General features: G+C 39.7%; 1 protein-coding gene across 3 annotated transcripts in view; it reads left to right on the top strand.

Moving 5' to 3' along the window:
* The window catches only part of RB1 (RB transcriptional corepressor 1), an 82,254-nt gene that overhangs the window by 49,853 nt on the left and 11,553 nt on the right, over positions 1-20,848 (top strand). The window contains exon 1 of one of the 3 annotated variants that reach the window (XM_055701857.1): positions 15,014-15,018. The exons of the other annotated variants lie outside the window; for them this stretch is intronic. The gene's annotated coding sequence lies outside the window, so the exon portion shown is untranslated. Of the gene's footprint in view, positions 1-15,013; positions 15,019-20,848 lie in introns of those variants that run through there. 3 annotated transcript variants of the gene reach the window in all.

Raw genomic sequence — 20,848 nt, 5'->3', positions numbered from 1 at the left:
TGCTTATTTTATTTCAAGTTTTCTTGGTTTCTTCTGTGAATCTCTTTTCACCTTAATTTTGTGGTGAAATCAAGCAGCTTCACTTCAGTAGGCTAGAACCACAAGAAAACTTTTTGACTGTTTCTGAAATTCATGCTCAACTGTGAAGTGTAGTGCATTTTCCACTTGAAGGCAACAAGAAATGAAAATGTGAGCATGGCAGAGTCTCTTGTGTGTCCAGCTTAACTTGTACCTTAGCATCAAGTTGCCTTACCTGGCTTTCATCAGAAAAGCAGTCATAACATGTGGTTAACTTCTGTGTCTATTCCCGGCAGCCTTGCATGATAAAAGGGGTTTTCCTGCAAGAGTCCTTGAGTTCTGCATTGCACTGTCGAGCTCTGAGCTCTGTTTTCCTGCTCCAGCTTCGTTTGCACAGGAAAATTGTGTGGGGCAGGCTCAGTTACTGGAGTGAAAATCCCTGAAGTACAGAAATTTGACATTGCATGTCAAAACCTCAATCAATAATTCACCTTTAGAGAGTGAAACTAATGGAAGTGTGTCTCTCATATTCTTTAGTACTTGAATTTCCATTTGGGCAAAGGTGTGGGTGCATAGAGACAGAGCAGGGATGTCTGACCAGGGACGCTGTCCATTTTACCACGGTAAATGTGCTTTAGAGCAATTGTAAAGGTGTGTCCTCAGCCTTCATTTTGTCCGTTAGAACCCCTGCCTTGCTGTGGCCCTGTTGTTGCTCCTGTTACGAACTTAGGCACTACTTGGAGCTGTATTTTAGGGGCTTGGGTATTTGCTTGTATTGCCTTTAGGACCTTCTTTTGCCCCTGCAGCTTTTTGGTGCAGAACGGTACATGCACTTTACAGTAAGCGAAGAACCAAGTGATATTTGTGTACTTCCAGAAATAGCATTGAACTGCAGGGTTTTTCCAGATGCAGAAGAAAATTTGAAAACTGCAAGTTGACAGGTTTTTACTTTGTATCGCGTTTCAGTGAGGGGGTATATGTCTGAGCAGGCAGTCTGAGTCATTTTAGTGCGAAAGCGTGAATGGCAAAGGTGAACTGCATACCCGTTTTCTTGAATTTGATGTGCCTGAATGTTATCGAGCAGTGTTTTAATTTGTGTGAACCGCTCAGAGTTGAAGAACCTGCGTTAGTGCACCGCGAGCCGTGGGAGCTGAGAGCAGCCTCCCTTCTGGCCGGGCTCCTGCGTGGGTAGAGAGGAAACCTCATCGCATGCTTTCCTTTCGTGGGATCATCTTTCAAGATGTTGGGTTCTGTGCTGTCAGATTTGGGAAAGCCGTTGGTAAGCCCCAACACTGTAAAAAGTTAAAAGAAGAGGAAGAATTGACGTGATAATGACCTTGCTTATGCTCCTTCACCACCAGCAGATTTTCCTTTGTGATGAGGAGGGGCTGTAGGCAGGAGGAAGCAGCTGCAGGGAGGGACCTGTACACTGAGGGTTGTTTTTTCTCCAAAGGAAACAAAGCTGCCACTGCAGGGAAATGCTGTGTTAAGTCTGTCTGCCTTTCTCCATCAGAGACGGGAATGAGTTAGGATCTGTCATTTGTTGCTAGTGCTAAATGAGCAAAGACTGTATCAACAGGTTTCTTGTGGCTCCTGGGCTCCTTAAAGCTGAGAGCTGATGAGATGCTTGAAATCATCTTTCACTTCAGCAGCGAACAGATTTTGTACACTCCTTCAGTCAGTTCCCACTTAATTCTGCTTGTATTAATTTAGATATCCAGGTTTAGATATCTAGGACTCTTTACACCCTTGAGTGATCTTGGATTTGTGTGGCAAACCTATTCCTGCATTGAACAGGGGGTCAGGAGGAAAAGTCCTTACAACTCTCACAGTGTGCTAATAAAGCAGCTGTAGGATGCTCTGCCAACCCACAGCTGCTGCTTTCTCCTACCCCTCAATGCCACAGAGTTACAGAGCTGGGTACTTGCTGTCACCTAGGACACTGGGGCAGGGTCCCTTAAATTCCGAAGTCCAAGTTGAGTGCTGACGAAATATTTCCACTGAAACAACACAAGTACTGGAAGGCTTTCCAAACCTTTGGAGTTATTTTGGCCAGTGTTTTGTGTTCCTCTGGCACTACCCTAGTCTTCAGTGCTGGAATCAAACAGAATTGTAATCAAAGGTGAAATGAATTTTGAACTTGTTCTTTCGTACTGCATTTAGTCTGGCACTGATGATACTACTAAAAGCTCTTACTTTAGAGGAAAAAGCCAACTTCAACATTAATAACATAATAAATTCTTACAATGCTTCCAAAGCCAGAGTATGCACTGTTAAAAGAAGGTTGTCAAATGCGCAGAACACTGTATATAACTCCGTTATTCTATAACTAATATTACTGCTTTTAGAAGCATGGCTATCATGGTACAGGCATTTGTTCTTGCTCCGGTTAAGCAAGCTTAGGCAAAAGAGCTCAACAAGTGCTACTGTTTCAGTAAGACAAATCCTGTCAGGACAATGTTTTCTTTGCACTAAATGTTATTACTTATTCAACCATTTTCATGAGTTTTAGCATTTTTAGTCTGTTTACTGGAGTTTCTCTTTGAGCATGTGTATGTACAGGAAGGAATTTATTATGGTTGAGAAGTAGGGCTGCGAGTCAGGAAGTTGTTTCTGGCTGCGCCACAGATTTTCTGTTCCAATCCTGGCAAAGTTTTCTATGACTTTGTGCTTTTAGCTTCCCTTCATGTAAGAGGTTGTTCACTTCCTCACCGGGGTGTGAGGCCACCTTAAATGTTAAATATAGGTTGAAGTCGTGGATGGAGAACCCTTTATTAAATAGGATATTGAGATAATTACAGTGGCTAGTGAATGCCATAAAAATGTAGGAAGATTAACACTTTGTATTTTTAGATTAGATTCTTGCCAAGCAAAAGGACCCTATTGAGAGACTTCATTTAATTCAACTCCGTAAGTCTATGGGGGAAGTAGGTGCAGAGAAAACAGAGCTGGGAACTTTGACCCTCTCAGCTACCTTCCAGGCACTGCCTTGCAGACACTCGTCAGTCACTGCGAGACTGCCCCTGGTAAGCGGCTTCCTGCCCTCTTAAAAAGGAGCGATGGTGTCCACTTACAGAGACAGTGTGAAGTAGTTAATGCACTGAAATTCTCTTTTTTTTTTTCCCCCCCCTTTAAAAGTTTCCAGCGTAGTAGGCAAGTCTTTAAATGAGCATTTTTAGACTTAGAGTGAATGGACTATTTTTATTTAGCCAGACTAATCCTGCAGAGCTATTGCATAGCCAGTTAAAGACTCCTCCGTATCAGGAAACTTGTTAATTTAATGCAAATAAAGATACATCTACAAATTGTAAGTAAAAGTTAAAAGGAAACTGTAAATATTTTCTGCTGAAAGTTTGACTGACCTAGAACCAGTCTTCCTGAGTAGTTTTTGTTTTACTAGCTATGTTTTAATACACAGCTGCCAAAAATCTTTCAAATATTAAAAAGTAATTAAAAAAGCCAAAAGCAAGAGAATCTAAAGTATTTGGGCTCTGAGTCTGTTAGGTTCTCTTAAGTCAAAATAGTTTCTCTATGTGTGTAATTGCTTAAAAAGGTAAAAGGGAGCTCAAAAGAAAATGAGAGGTCTTAATTCCTGTGCGTTTGAAATGCTTCTCTCTTCTCTTTATAATAGTTTCAATTTCCTTTATAGGAAACACAGCTGCTCCTCTCCTGCTTACTGCTCCTCTCCTGCTTGCAGGAAGAGGAAAAAATTTCTCTCCTTTTGTATAAATTCAGGCTGCTAGGGCCTTACACACACACACACACCCCCCCCCCCATAGCCTTGGATTCATGGAGGGAAGGGGTTTTAAACCCCACATACATTTATAGCAAAGGTATTTTATTTTTGCAGTCTCTCTAACTTGAAAACAATGGATTGCTTTGGTTCTTTGTCCTATTCACTGCACATATTATTAAGAACAATCATACTTTAAGAAATGCTACTTTTAGTCAAATTCTAGTTCTGAAACACATCTTCACAGTATTTGTGGTATGTTTGTGTGAGTAAGCAGTTTCTTTGAACTTGAATTAGTTCTATGAAGTCCCTTCATTGGTGTTTCCTATACTGTCCTTTATATACTTAGTATTACAAAGAGAAGTGGACTACAGACAATATGTTTTTACTTAAGGAATGCCATGTAAAAGCTGATATAGGTAGAAAGGAAAACCAAGATGTATTGGTGAATAATTTTCAAGCAACTAAGAGCCAAGTAAGTATATTCTGTTGCTTTCCTAGCTGGAACCCTCTCCTGTGAAGGGGAATTTCAGATCTGAAGTGCTGCTGTTGGGACTGTGTTCAGTTATCTCAGTATCCCTTAGCATAATATAATCCTTCAGCATACTTACAAGTCTACTTGAGGCTTTCTGAATACTCTGTAATTTACAGGACAAGTTCTTAAGAAAATGAGAAGATGGGAGAATCTTTAAAAATACTACTAATTTGACATTCTTTTTCTGCTTTCATTTTGATTTTGCACAAAAGTTTTTTTTGAAGCAGGGTTTTGGGAAAAGCTTTCCATGCACAGTGATGGAGAAAAGTGCAGAACTGTGTCCTGGAGTTTGTCATCCAAGTTCTGAAGATATTTTTAGAATATTTCATTTCAGAAAGTATTATATGTTCCCTCTGCTTACATTTTAGAGCTTGTTCTTGGCATTATTTGGTTTGTTGACCACAGTAGTTGAGACAGAGATTAAAAATATGGGATTCATTTTTTAAAGCACAATAGTTGCAAGTTTGAAAGTAGTTTTTGTTATAGCACAAACAGAAATGTGCGGTTTCTAATGGTAAAAGCAGCTTTGTGATCTCAAAGGTCCAGTTAATGCTAATGAACATGTTAGGTTTACCTGGAATTATGTAAAGGGTATCATGGAATATGCAGATTGGTTGTTTACATTGTAAATACACATGAGCAGTTACAGCAGTGTTTTAGGCCGCTAACAGATGACTGATAAATATTTGCATGAAGGTTCTTGAGTTACGTTTTTTATGTAACTTCTGGAAAGTCCCAGCAGCAGGTTTTGCTTACATTCTCAAATGTTTTGATGTGCAAAGTAAATTTTTCTGAGAACATGATTATAAAGGTATCCAGAGGGAGCAAGCAAGAATTGGGTAAGATGTTACCGCCACTTGTTATCTGATACATTTTAAAATGGTGACCCTCACCTCGCTCTAATATATGCAACAAGAACAGGTAAGAAATGCCACACCTACTTACCCCTCCCTGCAGCCTCAACTTTTAAATTCTTCATTTTCTGTAGTTATGAACAGCGTGTGTGTATGTGCGTTAGGGGTTGCTGATTTAAGCCTCTGACCCTTTATACCAGGGGTCCTCACACTTTTTAACCAGGGGGCCGGCGCGTGGATGCAGTGGCAGGCAGCCATCTGCGGCTGCTTGGTTTCCCCCCCCAACCCCCGGCGGGGGGGTCTGTAAATACTGGGGGCCAGATTGAGGACCCTGGGGGGCTGTATCCAGCCCACGGGCCGTAGTTTGAGGACCCCTGCTTTATACAGTCTCACTTCAAGGGAGAAATTAGTTTGGACAAAGGACAAAATCACCATTTCCATTGCATCTTTGGAGTAATTTGATGAGGCCACTTGGCAAGATAAGGAGCTCATGAAAGGTGATAAAAAATGGTTCTGCTGCTGTGTAGTGCAGTATTTCTCAGAGGCCCTAGAATATGAATAGGTAGGTGTTGTACAGAGGTTTGTTCGGGACGGTGACATGGAGAGTTGGCAGTTTTTAACAGCTATCCAGATACGTCCTGAGGTGCTGTTCAGAGTTGTGCTTTATAGATTAATTCAGGAAAGCTTTGTGCTCTGCAGTGTATTCCCTTGGAGAAGAGGCAGCATGGCATTGAGCATTAGAAGTGCATGTTAGGCATCAGATGATTATGACATGTAAGTCTAGTTGATCTTAGAGTAGGCTTGTTAAGAGGTTGGATAACATGGAGTCTTTTTGAGCTTTAATGGATTGAGTAGTTTAAAAGGGATGGGCTAAAAAGCAAAGTAAATGATCATAAAATGAAAAGCTTGAGAAATGGACATTGATATTGTTCAGAGGAAAGAAAAATGGAAAAAGGATCAATAAATAATCTCAGCAACATGATTTTCAATGGATAGGAATAGGATGAAGGGAATTCCTAGAATGTCAGGTAGGAAGAGAGGTGCCTTAACTAGAACGAAATACCTGAGTTCCTGAACTCTCACATGGATTTTTTTCAAACTTTTTGGATAAAGTTTATTCAATTACTCTGCAAACATGATTGAAATAATGGCAGTATTTGAAATTTCTCTCCACCTTATATGCAGGACATAAGTTAAATGGCTTTCCCTAACATTGTGGCAAATCTGGCTATACCCAAGCTTATACTTTCTAAGTTAAAGGATTAGAAATTAAAAGTTTAATTGGACTTGGCAGAAGTTTGCCAAATGTTCCTTGACTAAACATTCTTATTCAAAATACTCTGCAAGTGCAAAACATGACTGTTTCAGAAAAAGAAAGAAATCTGCTGCTGTAGTAAGCAAATACTAGGAATGATAGGAAAAAAATGGAAGAAGCGTCATGAATTATTTTAGAGCTATTCCAAACATACAGGATGAAACAGGTCAGGGGACAGAACTTGTAGAAATACATTTATAATTTGTTTAGTTCTAAGGCAATTACTTTTCAGTTTTCAGGTCTTTAAGTTTTTGCCCAAGATACATTCTCTGGCCAATACTGAGGTAGGCTGGTTCCATGTCAGGATCACTGGTCTTTATCCACATAGCTCTTGAGGATGTATTTCACTTCCATGCCAAATTACTTGCAACCACCACATCAAGTGCTTGCAACCTCTTGCAGTTTTGGCTGAATGGAGGCCCCTCACTTTCTAAGAGAAGATTTTAACCTCTACTTGTCAGGCACAGCAGAAAGCCCACAGTCCCATTCCTAGTCCCTTTTTTATAAAGGATAACATTATGAAGCTATTGAAAGAATTTACCGTAGTCATTCAATAAGATTTATATGAATTCATATATTTTAAAACCCCAAACCTATGGTATTAATTTGGTTTCCTTCACAAAACTGCAATGTAAGAAGTTAGGGGGGAAAAAAAGGTTTCATACAAGTTTTTCAAGCTGGTAAGCTAATTAGTGTAGATAAATACTGACATGAAAATGCTTGTCAAGAGAGAACTGCTGCCAAAAAGCAGAACTTGGACTTGATTAATGTGAAGAACTATAATGTTCTAAATGTGTAAGTCAGCAAATAACCTCTTTAAATTCTGTATTGTAAGATCACTTCAATGATTATTTAGCATATCATTTACAAATACTTCAGCTTAGTTCCCCCACCCCAACTTCTTTTTCCTTCTAGCCTTTATCCTGGTTTTATGAAACAAATTCAATACTTTATGAACATTTTTTTATTACATTGTTGACCACATTTAGCAGTTGTATTTTTAGTGTGGCAATCAGTTAATACCTAGAATGTAAGAAAGGAAATGTCAAAACTTTGGAGGAGGGACAAAGGACATGCTTCTTGTGATATTTTAGAATTTTCTGCTGAAATCTTGGAAGGAGTGGAGTGAGGCTCTTAAACGCAAAAGACATAGTGTACATTAGAAAAGGAAAAGCCATTTTTACATCAACTGAGTTCTGCAGAGGTCTGAAGGCTGGTTGAAAGAACATTTTCACAAATGAGCCATTTTCACTTGAATCTGTGAATAATCTTACTGGAAGTGTTTGGGAGACGTTAGTTTGACCCTGGCAGGAGAGGGGATGCTGGAACCCACACTCACCTTCTGAGCAAGTGCTGTCATTATGAGAGATCCTCATCCTTTTGCTGGAAGAGTGAGTCCTCTGAAACAAGGTGTTTAGCACCAGAAGGCGGCACTACATTGGGAACAGAAGCTTTCCACTGCAGTTCCCAGTGAGCTGCCATGCAGCACAGTTTGGCTCCTCCAGGTACTTGCAGTGGTGGTCTTGCAGTGAGATCCAGGTTGTGGCATGCACACCCCTCACTCAGGCTTCTGGGTTTTGTCACATTTTTTCAGCTGCTGTGTGTGGTGATTTAGTGGTTCAGTGGTATAGATGGAAAAAGTTAACTTTCGGCTATGCAAGTTCTTCGAATCTGAGGTTCTGATACGGTTTTTATGATTGACAATTTAAACATAGGCTGTTGCCCAAAGTAATCCTACTGTCATCCCTTCAGGCCTCTCTCTGCTTCTTCCCTTGTGCTGTGTGCATATACATACGTGCTCAGCTGAATGAGGAGAACTCTGGTTTGAAACTAACCATAACAAATTCGTAACTGCCACAGTCATAGCTGTGCTGACACTGAAGCAGGGGATGAAGTAGGAAGTGCAGTTGTGTAACTCAGAGAAGCTGCAGTGCACTTAAACTGATGTAAGCCCAACTGTGAAACTGAGCTGTAAGTGTTGTGGGCAGAATGTTCAACTTTGAGGCTTTCAAATCTTTGTTTTTTTGATTCTTGGCCAGACGTTAACTTAGTGTTGGTTTTGTGAGGTTTAAAAGCCTCTGCTAAGCTCAAGAGTGAGATCTATGCTTCTGGTCTACTACCCTCTAATCTATTTTCATGTAAATGGTTTGAAATAGTGATATTTATAACATAAACAGGTATGCATAGGTCTTTTTTATTAATTTTTCCACAAAGGAGGATAAAAATGAGCAGTAATACAGACAATACTGTGCATGGTCATGCTTTCCTATTTGAGATGAATAGGGATGATAAAGGATGACAGCAAGGCAAATACCTGATCTGAATTCAATTGAACGTGCTGTAAATTTTCTTACTGATGTCAGGATTATGAGTGTTTAGGGCCAACTGTCTTCAGTATTGGTATTGGTTTCCATTTTCCTTATCATGTCACAGTCTAAGGACTCATTTCAACTAATCTAGAGAGTTAGAAAATCACAGTCAAATATGCTACAGGCGCCTCACATCACCTGCAGTTAAAACAGACAGAACAGAGTCAGGTAGCAGAGAGATAAATTCAGGTTCTTTGAGATTGTCATTTTTGGGTCTAACTTCAGAAGTGCATTAATTTGCAGCCTTTGGTTTTATTAGAAGTGAATGGTAAAACCTGTCTTGTTTTTGCTGTGGATTAGGTATTAATTTATATGCTTCAGATTAGCCATAGAGGATCCCCACTGAATGACAAATGAGGGACTCATTAGATAATTAAGTTAAAAAAAAAAAAAAGGAAGAGAAGCCTACATAGGAGAAGTCCTACTGATGGATTGTTGCATCTGAGTTGAGGTGCCTTGTACAAGCTTTTCTTAAACAGGAACGTTTATATGTAAGGCGTCTGTCTGCTGTTTTGCTGTACTTGTGGGCGCACACTGGACTGTAATACTTTGTGTATTTACTTTGGTTTCTATGTGAGTTTTATATCAGTATATTTGTAGTGAAGTCAGTGGAGATGCCCATAACAGATACCACACTAACCAAAAGCAGAAACGGGCATTTTCTCTACAGTGAAAGTGAAGACAGCAGAGTGAAATTGCCAAAAGTGAAAACCAAAGGAGCTCCTTTAAATTTGACATTTATTTCCATGTGTTCTTTGTCTTCCTCTGAGATATCAAATCTAGAGTGTATAGATACATACAACTTAAATGTATGTACCTCAGTCAGTGTGATTTTTATTTTTTTTTTAAGTGAACCCTTTGTTTCTGTTCCCCAGCCTTTCTTTGAAATTATTTTCAGTTTCTGGTGGGAGGGAGAACAGTGTTTGGAGATCTGTATAACTGGGATTGGAAACTGTTTATTTAATCCGTCTGAACATGCTGTGCATCAGCACTCTTCTTCCTGCACAGACCTGTCAATCACAATGCGCTTTTAGTTGCTTTTGCTGTGGCTGTGCTAGCTGTGCTCAAGGCCGTAGGTGTAGCTCAAGCCTTCATGCCTGTAAGAGGCAGGTTTTACTCCACACCTACACAGTCTAAGCATGCTAAGCTGCAGTTACTGCACGGTGTGCTGATGGCGGGAAGTGGTCACAGCAGAAAGTATGTGCAAGGTGGGTTTGGAAGAAATGGCTAAGCTGCTTGGTTCAGGTTTGTTTTTCTAGTGCAAATAGTAGGAGAAGCTGTAAAATTCAACAGGCTTCAAATTGCATCATTCTCTATGTAATGTGTGACCTTTACACACTCTGGAGTTTGAGAGCTGAAGGAAAACGTTCTGGGGGGCTTTTATGAGCCTGGCCATTTAAAATTCCTTGGAGGGAGAGGAAAGCTTCCAGGTCATCCCAACCTTCCTGCATTTGCTCAAGTCATAGGAAATAAACAGTACCAAGGTTGACATGATTGTGTGAACTTCAGTAAAAGTGTTCAAACGTTTCAATTAAATCATGCACGATGTTAGTTCATGGCATGATCAAGTTTTAAAATTAGTATGATGCCTTTTAAAACACCGATCAGTGATCTTCTACTTTGAAATCACTAAAAGAGATACTGCAACTTGATTGTAGGACTAGCAGAAAGGGTTTGAAATGCTTTTTGTCAGAAATCATACTGCCAACATGTAAGGTTTCTGTAGTAATAATTTTCAGTGAAATTTCTTCCAAAAAAGCCAGCTGATTTTTTTTTTTAAACAACTTTAGAAGCTAATTTAATTTTCCTTAAATTTCAGGAAGTAAAACTAGGAGCAAAAGACTTCAGTTTCCTCAAAGTAGGATGTAAAACATAGTGGTTTCATCAGAAACATTGAAACTGTGGTTTTGCCCTGTTTACTAACTACTCAGAGTTTCTCACAATAAACTCTCTGTTTATTGAATAAAAATTCATTGAATAAAATGTTTATGAATAAAAATTCAGAGAGCTTGAATAGAAAAGCACTTTGTTACTGAAGGGTTTTGCAATTGTGGAAACAGCAGGATATTTGTAATTTAATGAGATAAAGAGAAACACAGGTTTTGATAATTTTGTAATTCAATGTACTTTGTCAGCTAAGTCAGTTTTACTGCTTTGTTGATAGGTGCTCTTAGTATTGCCTAATGTCACTGATTTATTGCTTCAGGGAGTGTCACATACATTCCTTTCTGTACGTGTTGCTGTTTTTCATTATAGGCCAATAGAAAGATAAGCAGTCAAGGAGTAAGTGTTGCACAGAGGAAGGAGACAGCAGAGGCCACGCAAATTTCTTGGTTTTCATAAACACATCTGCTCTCTACACTCAGGAGTATCTAGGCATCAAAAGCGTTCTCAAAATTTTGAGATTTTTTATGATATGTTACTTTTAAGATATGCTGCTATTTTAATTTTGCAGTTATAAAAGGAAGGTTAGCTTCCTCATCATCCTCCTAAAGACCCAAGACCCTCACGCCCGAGTCTCAGCAAGGTTAAAACCTTGCTTTTAGGTCCCCAGCTGGGCACGTGCTCCTTGACCAGCATGGCTTTTGCCAGGCCCTTCTGAGGCAGCTGGTTGCCCTCGTGGGTCTTACAAGGAGCCTCCAAACCCAGTTCTGGCTTCAGGTGCCAGAAGGGGTGGGCAGAGGGGCTGCAGATGGGAAGGCTGGATGCTGAGTATGGTTCCTTCATTGCTTGTGTGTGTAGCACAAGGCCTTCCCATGGGGAGGGAAGGTTTTGCATCGGTGCTATTCAGATGTGACGTGGGCGATATGGTGGGTGGTATTTCAGAACACACACACACACACACACACACCACCTCCCCCATGATCTTTGTCTTTTGTAACTGTTGATTTTAAAACTTGAAGCAGATTAACTTGCCTTCCTAGATCCCTGTGAAGTTATCTAGATAAAAGTGCACTGAGTTTTAAATGCAAATTTTTGTCTTTTCCCTGGGCATCAGCAGGATGTAATTTGCTTTTGTACTTCAGCACTCAGACACTTGTGTTCACAAACACATTTTCTCTAAAGTTACTTACGTTTACATTCTAGTCCTGTAGTTATGTAATTCAGACAGCTTAAAAAAAAACCCCCAAAACAACCTCAGTCTAATTTTTAACAAGCTTGAAGGAAGCTAAACATGAGAAGGTTAAGTTGGCAACAAAAATTTTATGGTACTGCCACCTGACTGTGCTGCAGCGCCCTATCTGTTATTTGTTAGTCAGATAACTCAGAATGATGGTGTGCCGTTATTTGCAACCATGCTTTCTGCTATTCCCTAAACTGCCGAGGTGAATGCAAGTAGCGCATTTTATACAATGTAGTGGCCAGCGATTGTCCTCTGTGACATCCAGTAGTCAGACATTTCGTATTAGGCTGTTTTATTTACATATAAAAGCATTTAGGCTTGACCTTATGCTGTAAACTAGAAACAAAGTGTTGTAAAGCACTGTATAAATCAATAATTTCCTGCATCTCCTTTTCTGAATACCTAAGGGGGAAATGTTCTGCCGTTCAGCATATTTTGCAGAGCCTGAGCTAGTCTTTACTGATCAGTCTTCAAAAAAGATTTTTGTGTATGGACATGAGAAAAGGCACTGAAAATCATGTCTTATAGTATTTTCCGAAAAATAATACTGGCTTTATTTGGGGAAGTATTAGCACAACCTTCTTGCAGATGTTGCTGAGGTCCAAGTGACCATAGCTGTAGCTAGTTTACCAGGTAAATGTACCCAGATCTTGTATAAATTGTTCAGATTTTCTTCCCCTTTTTATTTTTTTTTGCCCTTCTTTGCTAGTTCAGCTACATCTTTTGTTGTTAGAAAAAAATTGAAGCAGATATATTACATTGTGTTAGGGTTTCTTCAGTCTTTTTTAAAGATCCTAGAGTAGCTCCATGGATACTCCACGTGTTTTAGAGTAAGATACTTCTGACTTTTATCATTAACTAAGGGACACGCATATGTTTGACATAATTAGTTAGATTTTTTCCATCTCAGATCTATGAAAAGCCAGTGCTGACATACTAATTTGAGAGCTGTTTGTGGCACGGTTGTACAAATTTACAGTTTGTAGTGAAGGAAGCCGACTAATGCTGTAAATCAGTGAAATTGCCCTCAAGGAGCGGGGTGGCATGAGCACTGTAATAGCTACCTCAGAACTAGCTGCAACACTTCGAGACGAAACAGTAGGAACAACAGTCAGGAAATGTTCAAATACTAGATTTGTAAAATTACTAAGAAATAAGTATGAAATTGGTGTAACATCAAAAAATACTGATACCAGTGTCTTCCAAGTTTTTGTTTCAGATCTGTTCAGAAAGGATATTGAAAAGTTTGGGGTATTTTGAGTGATTTTTATACTGTTCTGTATCACGCTGTCAAAATGCAATTATTGATTGTGAGATTGGGAAGAATGTATTTTTAATGAAGACTACACAATAGCCCAAGTGGGTTTTTTAATCATCTTTTGTTAATGTGATCTCCAGTGCACTACTCCTTACCTCTCTTATATTTTGTCTGATCATGAAATAACTGCTTGTAAGGCAGAAGTGTTTAACTGAAGACATCTTGTTAAATTCTGTCAACTGAGCACTCAGCAGCCACTTTTAGAAAACATTTCAATCTGAAGAAAATCACACATGACGAAGAGAAGAAAGAAAAAACTAAAGTTGTGACAAAACTATCAGTGTGACAACATCTTGGGCATGAACCCATGCCATAAAAGAGTTTTGATCTAAATTTGAGCCAATATTTCTGTGACTACCTTTACGGAATATCTCAAGCTGTTACCTTGGTTTATACCTAGTATTTGCTGAAGGGAGACAAACCTGGCAGTCATCATGCTGCGCTCAGCTTTCAATGCAGAAACATATGCAGAGCTTCTAAGTCCACTGTATAAAACAGTTTTCATGCTCATGTTGCCATATTTTGTTATGAAACATGGCATATTAGTTTTGGAATTCCAATTTCTTTGTCCTGTTTTTAAGATTATATGAAGCACATTGCAAGATATTGATAGTCTTTTTGCTTTTAAATATCGTGGTCTGTTCTTAATGGTTTCAGGACATGTACCGTCCCCTAGCTAATATTACTTTATCTGGAGAATTGGTCTTTTTGCACATGTAGCTCATCCACATCCTCTTTAGATTGTCAGTTGGTTTCCTTTTCTGTTCATAGTATGTTTACTCCTTGGTCATGTTGGTAAAAGATACCATCCTGCTCTTTCAGAAACTGCTGCCTACAAAGTTTCCTGGCACACTTGCCGCTTTTAGCTGGATTAGGAGGGGTGGTGGTGGTATGTTGTACCTAAATTTGTCCAGCTAATGAGAAACTGGATAGAACGTGAGACTTGAAACTGAATTACTGGCTGTCCTGTTTCAGCTGGGCTGTGGTTTAACCCAGCAGGCAGCGAAGGACCACACAGCTGCTCACTCATCCCACCCTGCCCTGCCGTGGGATGGGGAGAGAACTGGGAGGGGGGGGAATGTAAAATTCATGGGTTGAGATAAAGATGGTTTAATAGGACAGAAAAGGAAGGGAAAATAGTAATGATAAAAGAATTTGAATATACAAAGTAAATGACGCACAATGCGGTTTCCCACCACCCGCTGACCGATGCCCAGCCAGTTCCCGAGCAGCAGCCCCCGGCCAGCTTTGCCCCTGGTTTATATGCTGAGCATGGCACCGTATGGTATGGAATAGTCCTTGGGCCAGTCCCGGCAGGACAGGGTGTTAAAAGTAATCTTTACAGTGCAGCCGGGGAGAATGCTTTTGTCTAATTATTTTTATCTAATTCTTTATTGTTATTGTTGTTGGTATTATTTTCCCTTCCTTTTCTGTGCTATTAAATTGTCTTTTATCTCAACCCATGAATTTTACTGTTTGGTGGGGTTTTTTTTTTTTCCAATTCTTTCCCCATCCCACTGGGAGGAGGTGGAATAAGTGAACGGCTGTGTGGTGTTAACTGTCTGCAGGGTTAAACCACGACACTGGCTTTAACCAAGTATCTCAGAGGCACTTCGTTGTTGTCATGTCTGCACTTGTACTTTGAAAGATAGTTCCTGGAACTGCCCTTTATTGTTCTTCTGGGAGCCAAGGCTGTGTAAGTCAATTAGAAATGAAACTTCTAGAAAGCTTGATGTGATACCGTGGCAATCTGTTTGATTGTTACAACAGCCATTACAGAAATACTTTTTACTGAGATAGGCATTTTGTGACCCCAGAGTTCTTCTGAAGAAAGTAAGTGCTTGAGTGCTGTTTTGTGCCTGAGTGTAATTTTTCATCTGTGGAAATAACTACAGAAGTGGTTTTTCTTAATACTGTGTAATGTCAGTTAACGTAATAGTTCTCCAAAGCATCTCTTCTCTAATTCCTGTACGAAAAAGTCTTCACACTTTCTAATGTTTTCCTAGTTGAAGGTTGTTGGTGTAATTCTCAACCTCAAAACATTTGGCAGGACATTGTGTTGCTGACTGATGAAGTATCATTTCTGACAGTTAAATGATTCACATTGGGTAGGTTTTAGTTTACATATTGTATGTGATTTCTTGCGTGGAAAGGGGGGAAAACTAGTATCAGCTCGGTTTGTTTTTGAGACCTTTGGCTTTCACCCAAAAGTCTTGAGAAGTAAACTTTGTCCAAGAATTAGTCACGCTGAAGCCTGGTTACACTGGGAAGCTAGGTAATAAACATGTTAATTACTTCAGATATAGATTATTTCGGTAGCACCACTGCTAGTGCAGACCACAGATCCATCTGGAAGAGGCTTGTAGCAATTGCTTTGGGGAAAAAAACATGTGGAGGACAAGCCTACTATGCTATTTTCTTGGATAATGTTCAGCAAACAATACACAGTAAGGGTTTTTGTATTCTGTAGTGCTTTGTGGACCTACATGTGCAGTTTTATTTAAAGGCAAAGTGGATTTTCCACATTCACATTTTGTAGTGGTTACTTCCACAGCTGAACACTTGAGCTGTACAATAAAGTAGTTGGTTTTGGCTATTGCTTGATAATTTCGTTTGGTGACTCTAATAATCCATGGGCTACTATACTGGCATAATGATAACTGTTTTATTATTTTTCTGTTAATTCTTTAAGCTTTGGCCTTTGAGTGTTGAGTTGGTGTTTTCAGAATTACACGTACTCACCCTGAAAAAAAAATTTTTTTTTTTAATAATGGCAACATTACAGCCCTTTTTTAAAATGTAAAGTTAAGGTCATTTCCCCCTCTTCATTGTTTTTGCTTTTATCATCACTGACACTTACAGCTATTTTATCATTCTCATCTGGTCACTGAAAATCATGAGTTCTTATTGTAGTGTGTTTGTTTTTCCTAAAAATAATTTTGTGCTTCTAGCACTTTTGTCTTCCCTGCCTCACCAGGTTTTCCTGTCATTTGTGAATGTTAAACAGCAGCAGTCCCAGCAGAGAGCATGAGACTTCACTCATAACTTCTCTCCACTGTGAAAATTGATCATTTATTCGTACTTTCAATAGCTGTCATTTAGCCAGTAACTGCATTGGCATCTGCCCTGTGGCAGCACTTACTTTAAAGAGCCTTACCTGAACGACCCTGTCAGAGCCTCAGATCTGAAGATCTTCTGCAGGATCACCCCATTCAAAGGTGCATTGACTGCTTTAGGGGAGAAACCTGGGAATTTGCAAGGCATGTCTTCTTTCTCTGCCCTGGTACTGCCACTGAAAGGTGGTGTCTGATGTTACACTCCAGCAGCTCGTTCCTGTCTTGTCATTTGACAAAACGCAAACAGTTGCATCGCCAAAGGTGAACTGGGTAGGGAAGCTGCTCTGAATGTAAAACTAAGGACTCCCCTGCCAAATGTGTTTACATAAAACAACAAAAAACCTCCAACTAAATAAAAACAGCAACAAAACATCAGGTCCCTTGGCCAGGTGTCAGAGCGTGCTGACAGAAGAGGGACTGGGGATGTTGGGGAGGAGGGAGAGCAGGCGCAGGTAGATGGAGACGTTTGGGACTGTCTCTTGGTGGATGACTGGCTTGTACTGACTCAGAGTATTTGTGTAATTAAGGCTTTAATGTGCTGAATATTAACTCTTCAGTTACTTAGCAAGAAAAGGAAATTTTCTTTATAAAAAGCGCTGTAAGTTGTGTGAGTCTTGAGCAGATGAACTACTGAAGTGGTGCAAGAGCCACCTGCAAGCCATGTAGTAGCAGTCCTCTCAGGGTCATCCCGAGTAGTTTAAACAAAACAGTTGAATCAAAATGTAGTTCCGCTTGTTGACGCCTTTTGAAAACTCCTTTTTAGAACTTTAACTTTAAAAAGTTAGTCTCACAGACTTGGCAAATAGGAGCAGTCCTGGTGACCATGGTTTATTTTGCTCTTCAATATTCAGCTGGTGATTAGTTTGCAGAGCTACAAAGCAGTAACTGTGTCAGTAGTTTCCCTATTTGCAGAGCGTTATCATCAGTCTGTTATAATTTTTAACATACCGATAGTGTTAGTCACTGTCAACACAGAAGGTCTGTCATCTTTACGGTTAAAATTTAAAAACTGAAGAAAAAAAAATTGAAGTTGATGAAACCCCCAGGTTGTCTTAAATTTGTTTCACTTTTAAATTTATCTCAACTTTGTTGCTGCTGTTTTTTAAAAGCAGCTATCACTCCAGATCTCTCTCTGTGCCTGTCAGCTGTTTATCTTGCTCTGATATGCTGCTTGAGTTGTTTGTTTTTTTTTTCATCTGTCCCCACACCTTCCCATAATATCGAGGGAAAACACATGTGGTGGGTTTTCAGAAGTTTGATGGCTGTTTTCACATACATCCTTCTCCATTGCTAGGAAGCATATTTTGATGATGCCTCTGTATGCTGCAGTGAGGTGGCCCTGTGGACCTTTGCTGAGAGACCGGGTAAAACATAGAGGATTGGTTAATGAAAAACCATCTGGTGACGAGCAGTTTTGGGGGTGGAGGGGCTGAAAATTGTGGTATTAATTATTCTGAAATAATGTATAAAATTTATCAAGATTTTCCAGGTCTCTCCAGAGGCTTTTGAGGAAGACTAAATTATTGCAAAATGGTAAAGAGAATGGATTTGCAGCATCATTTAAAGCAACACACTTTTAAGGTGTGTACCCAGGTTGTGGTGACCTGGCTTTCCTTCTCTGACTGGACAGATTTGAACTCCTTTTTGCATTAGGCCTTCAGACAGCTTTTCATAAGAAATCTCGGTTTCTCCCATTAGAGATGCTTCATTTCATATTAATAAGTATCTATATTCACTAGAGACTGCCTGAATTGGTTCCATGTTTCCACAACAGGTCCTGTGTGCCAGACCAGGAGCTGTTACTCTTTTTCTGGTGCGATAATTATTTTTTTTTAAAAATTTTAGAAGAAACTGGAATGTAAAGAGAACTGAACTTGAAAATTCCGAACAGACTTGAGGCTAGGGCATCTGCTTTCAGGTCAGCTGCTCACGTGCTTTGCGTCAAGGACTTCAGATAAACACATTTGTGTTATTTTGATGTGTATCAGTATGTGCTTGTCACTTCCTCTGTAGCTTCTGACTTTCTAAGCCTCTTGTGTGAGGAGGAAAAGCCTGTCAAAATATTGCTGTCAAATGACCAGAACTAATTAAGTCAGTGTTTCTTTTCTGCCTTTTTTTCTCCCTCTGGATACTACACGTTTAGGTAAAAGGAGATCCTCACAAAGCTTGATGACAGTATTACTTGATCTTAAATGCTGGAGATGAGTAAAATAGGAATAGGATTTGTGTTAAACATGTATTTGCTCTAAGGAGTTAAAAGCAGATCTGTCACTATTCTCATATGAATTATATCATTAACACTGAAGTTGTTAATGTTTTTCTTCATAAATTTGGTAAGAACAAGCCCCAGTAGGAGCATAGTTTATATATCACAACTCTTATGTATGAAATTAAAACATGGTTCTTAATCTTACTGTTTTTTCATGGTAAATACTATTTAAATGTAGACTGTGAAATATATTTTGTTTTGGCAGGCCTAAATTATTTCAGAATTCTGAATACTAATTGTCACTTGAAGCTTTCAAAAATACAATTGCAAGAAAAAGTCAACTTTCTGAGCATGCATTCTGTCATGGGAAAAGGGGTGGAAATATCTTGTGCCGATCCAGTCCTTGTGCTTCCATGCCAAAGGTGTCAATGCTAAATAGGCGTTGTTTTGCCTTGCAAAATCACAACCATCCTTTAGCATATTATCAAGAAGAACACTTCTTAATGTCATGTATTGTATTGACTGAATCAGTAATTTGAGGTGGTGTTAATTATTTAAAACAAAAACCCACAGAAATGAACAACCCCCAGAACAACCCCAAGGGAGCGTGGCAGTGAGATACATACATCGTTTAGTGATAAACACTGCATTAAAATTCATTGTGGACAAATAACTAAAACCTGAAAATTGATTAGGGAATCATTACAAAGATTAGAAACATAAACCAATAGAAAACAAAGACAAAAGCAGTTTTAAAAACTACGAACTGCTAATTAGCACTGCCCAGAGTAAAGCTGCTCCGGGACTGCCTTTGTAGTCAGTGGGATACACCCAAACCCCAGGGTGGCTGTTCCCTGTATTCAGGGGGTTTTGTCTTTTGTTTAACGTTTTCATGGAAGCCAAAGTCCAGTTAAACATGTTGTTGGGACAGAGCTGGTGTAAAGATCAGGAAGCTGGGAGGCACATGTGTGTCCTGTAGTTTCACCATCGCCAAATAAGTGTTAGCCAACAAGAAATTCTGCCTGTTCTGGCCATGGAAGGAGCTTTCAGACTGGGAAAAACCACTGCAGGCGCGCGCGATGTTGGTGTTGCTGCAGAGGAGCACCCTGCAGCTCACTTAATGAAATTCCGCTTATTTCATGGGAGTTTAGCGTTGTAGAGTTACAGTAAGTCCCGAGTAGTGTGAGAGAGACTTGAGTCAAATTTCAGTCTTACTCTTCATTCTGATGCCAGTGGCTGTTTGACCCTGAGAAATTTTAGGCCTTAATTGCTTTCTCCCTTTTTGCACTAATAAAATGGGGCTTCTCTAGGCGTCACAGGGAGGTCTCAAGTGAAAAGCAGCATTTCACTTAATCAGTAAAATTTATTTTGTGTCTGCATCTAGAAACATTAATCACTTACTGAGAATTAAATTCAAGTAAAACCTGCAAAACTCCTTTCATATGATAGGAATGCATTGGAGAGGACCTGAAGTGCGGCTTAAAAGCTTTGAAAAGCAATATGCAATTTGTAAAAGATGGTGTGCATAATGCTGCTTTAGAAATGAGTTACTGAGAAACATTCCTGTTTGATAAAGCTGGACCCGGGTGTTAAAGTTCTTCTGTGACTATTAGAGGACTGATAGTTGTCTGGTTAATGATATTGTATTTTGCTCATTCGAGTGAGAGGTAGATTGTTGAATACCAAATAGTGGGATGGAAGCTGAACAGACTTTGCTGTGATAAGCTTGAAAACTCCTTGCAAGTTGCAGAATGTGCTTCAGATTCACTAAATAGAAGTCTTTTTCATGTTTAAGTATAAAGAAAGGAGGCAAGGATGTGAATGAAACCATCAGGTTTGCAAGGTAGGGGGTAAATGCATTTGAGAAAACTTGTCTCTGTGTATTTCTGCGTTATGGCATCCTCATTTCTTTGTGAGGCACCATTCTCCTCAGTGTAACACCTGCTTCTCCAACTGCGTGCCTGTGTATTTGCAAAGCTACCAGTGGGAGTGATAGGGGTCTCTGGGGAAAGAGCACGGAGTGCTTCATCTAAAGTCCTTTCAGGTGTAATGTGGAAATTGTGATCGGCAAAACACCCACCTTCAATTTCACCAGGTTGGAAAACTAAATAACCTTTTCCTGCCCGTGGAACCACAGCGCTAACAAAGTTCCTGCAGTCAGGTTAGGCGACGTGACCATGGTTTGCCCAAGGGCATGGGTTCAGTTGGTGCCTTCCAGCATCCCACCATTGCCAATGCTGGCTGGTCTGCGCTACTG

This window comes from Falco cherrug, chromosome 2 (assembly GCF_023634085.1).
Source record: "Falco cherrug isolate bFalChe1 chromosome 2, bFalChe1.pri, whole genome shotgun sequence".
NCBI classification, from domain to species: domain Eukaryota; kingdom Metazoa; phylum Chordata; class Aves; order Falconiformes; family Falconidae; genus Falco; species Falco cherrug.
Note: the sequence above shows the minus strand (reverse complement) of the source record. Positions and strands in the feature narration are given on the sequence as shown.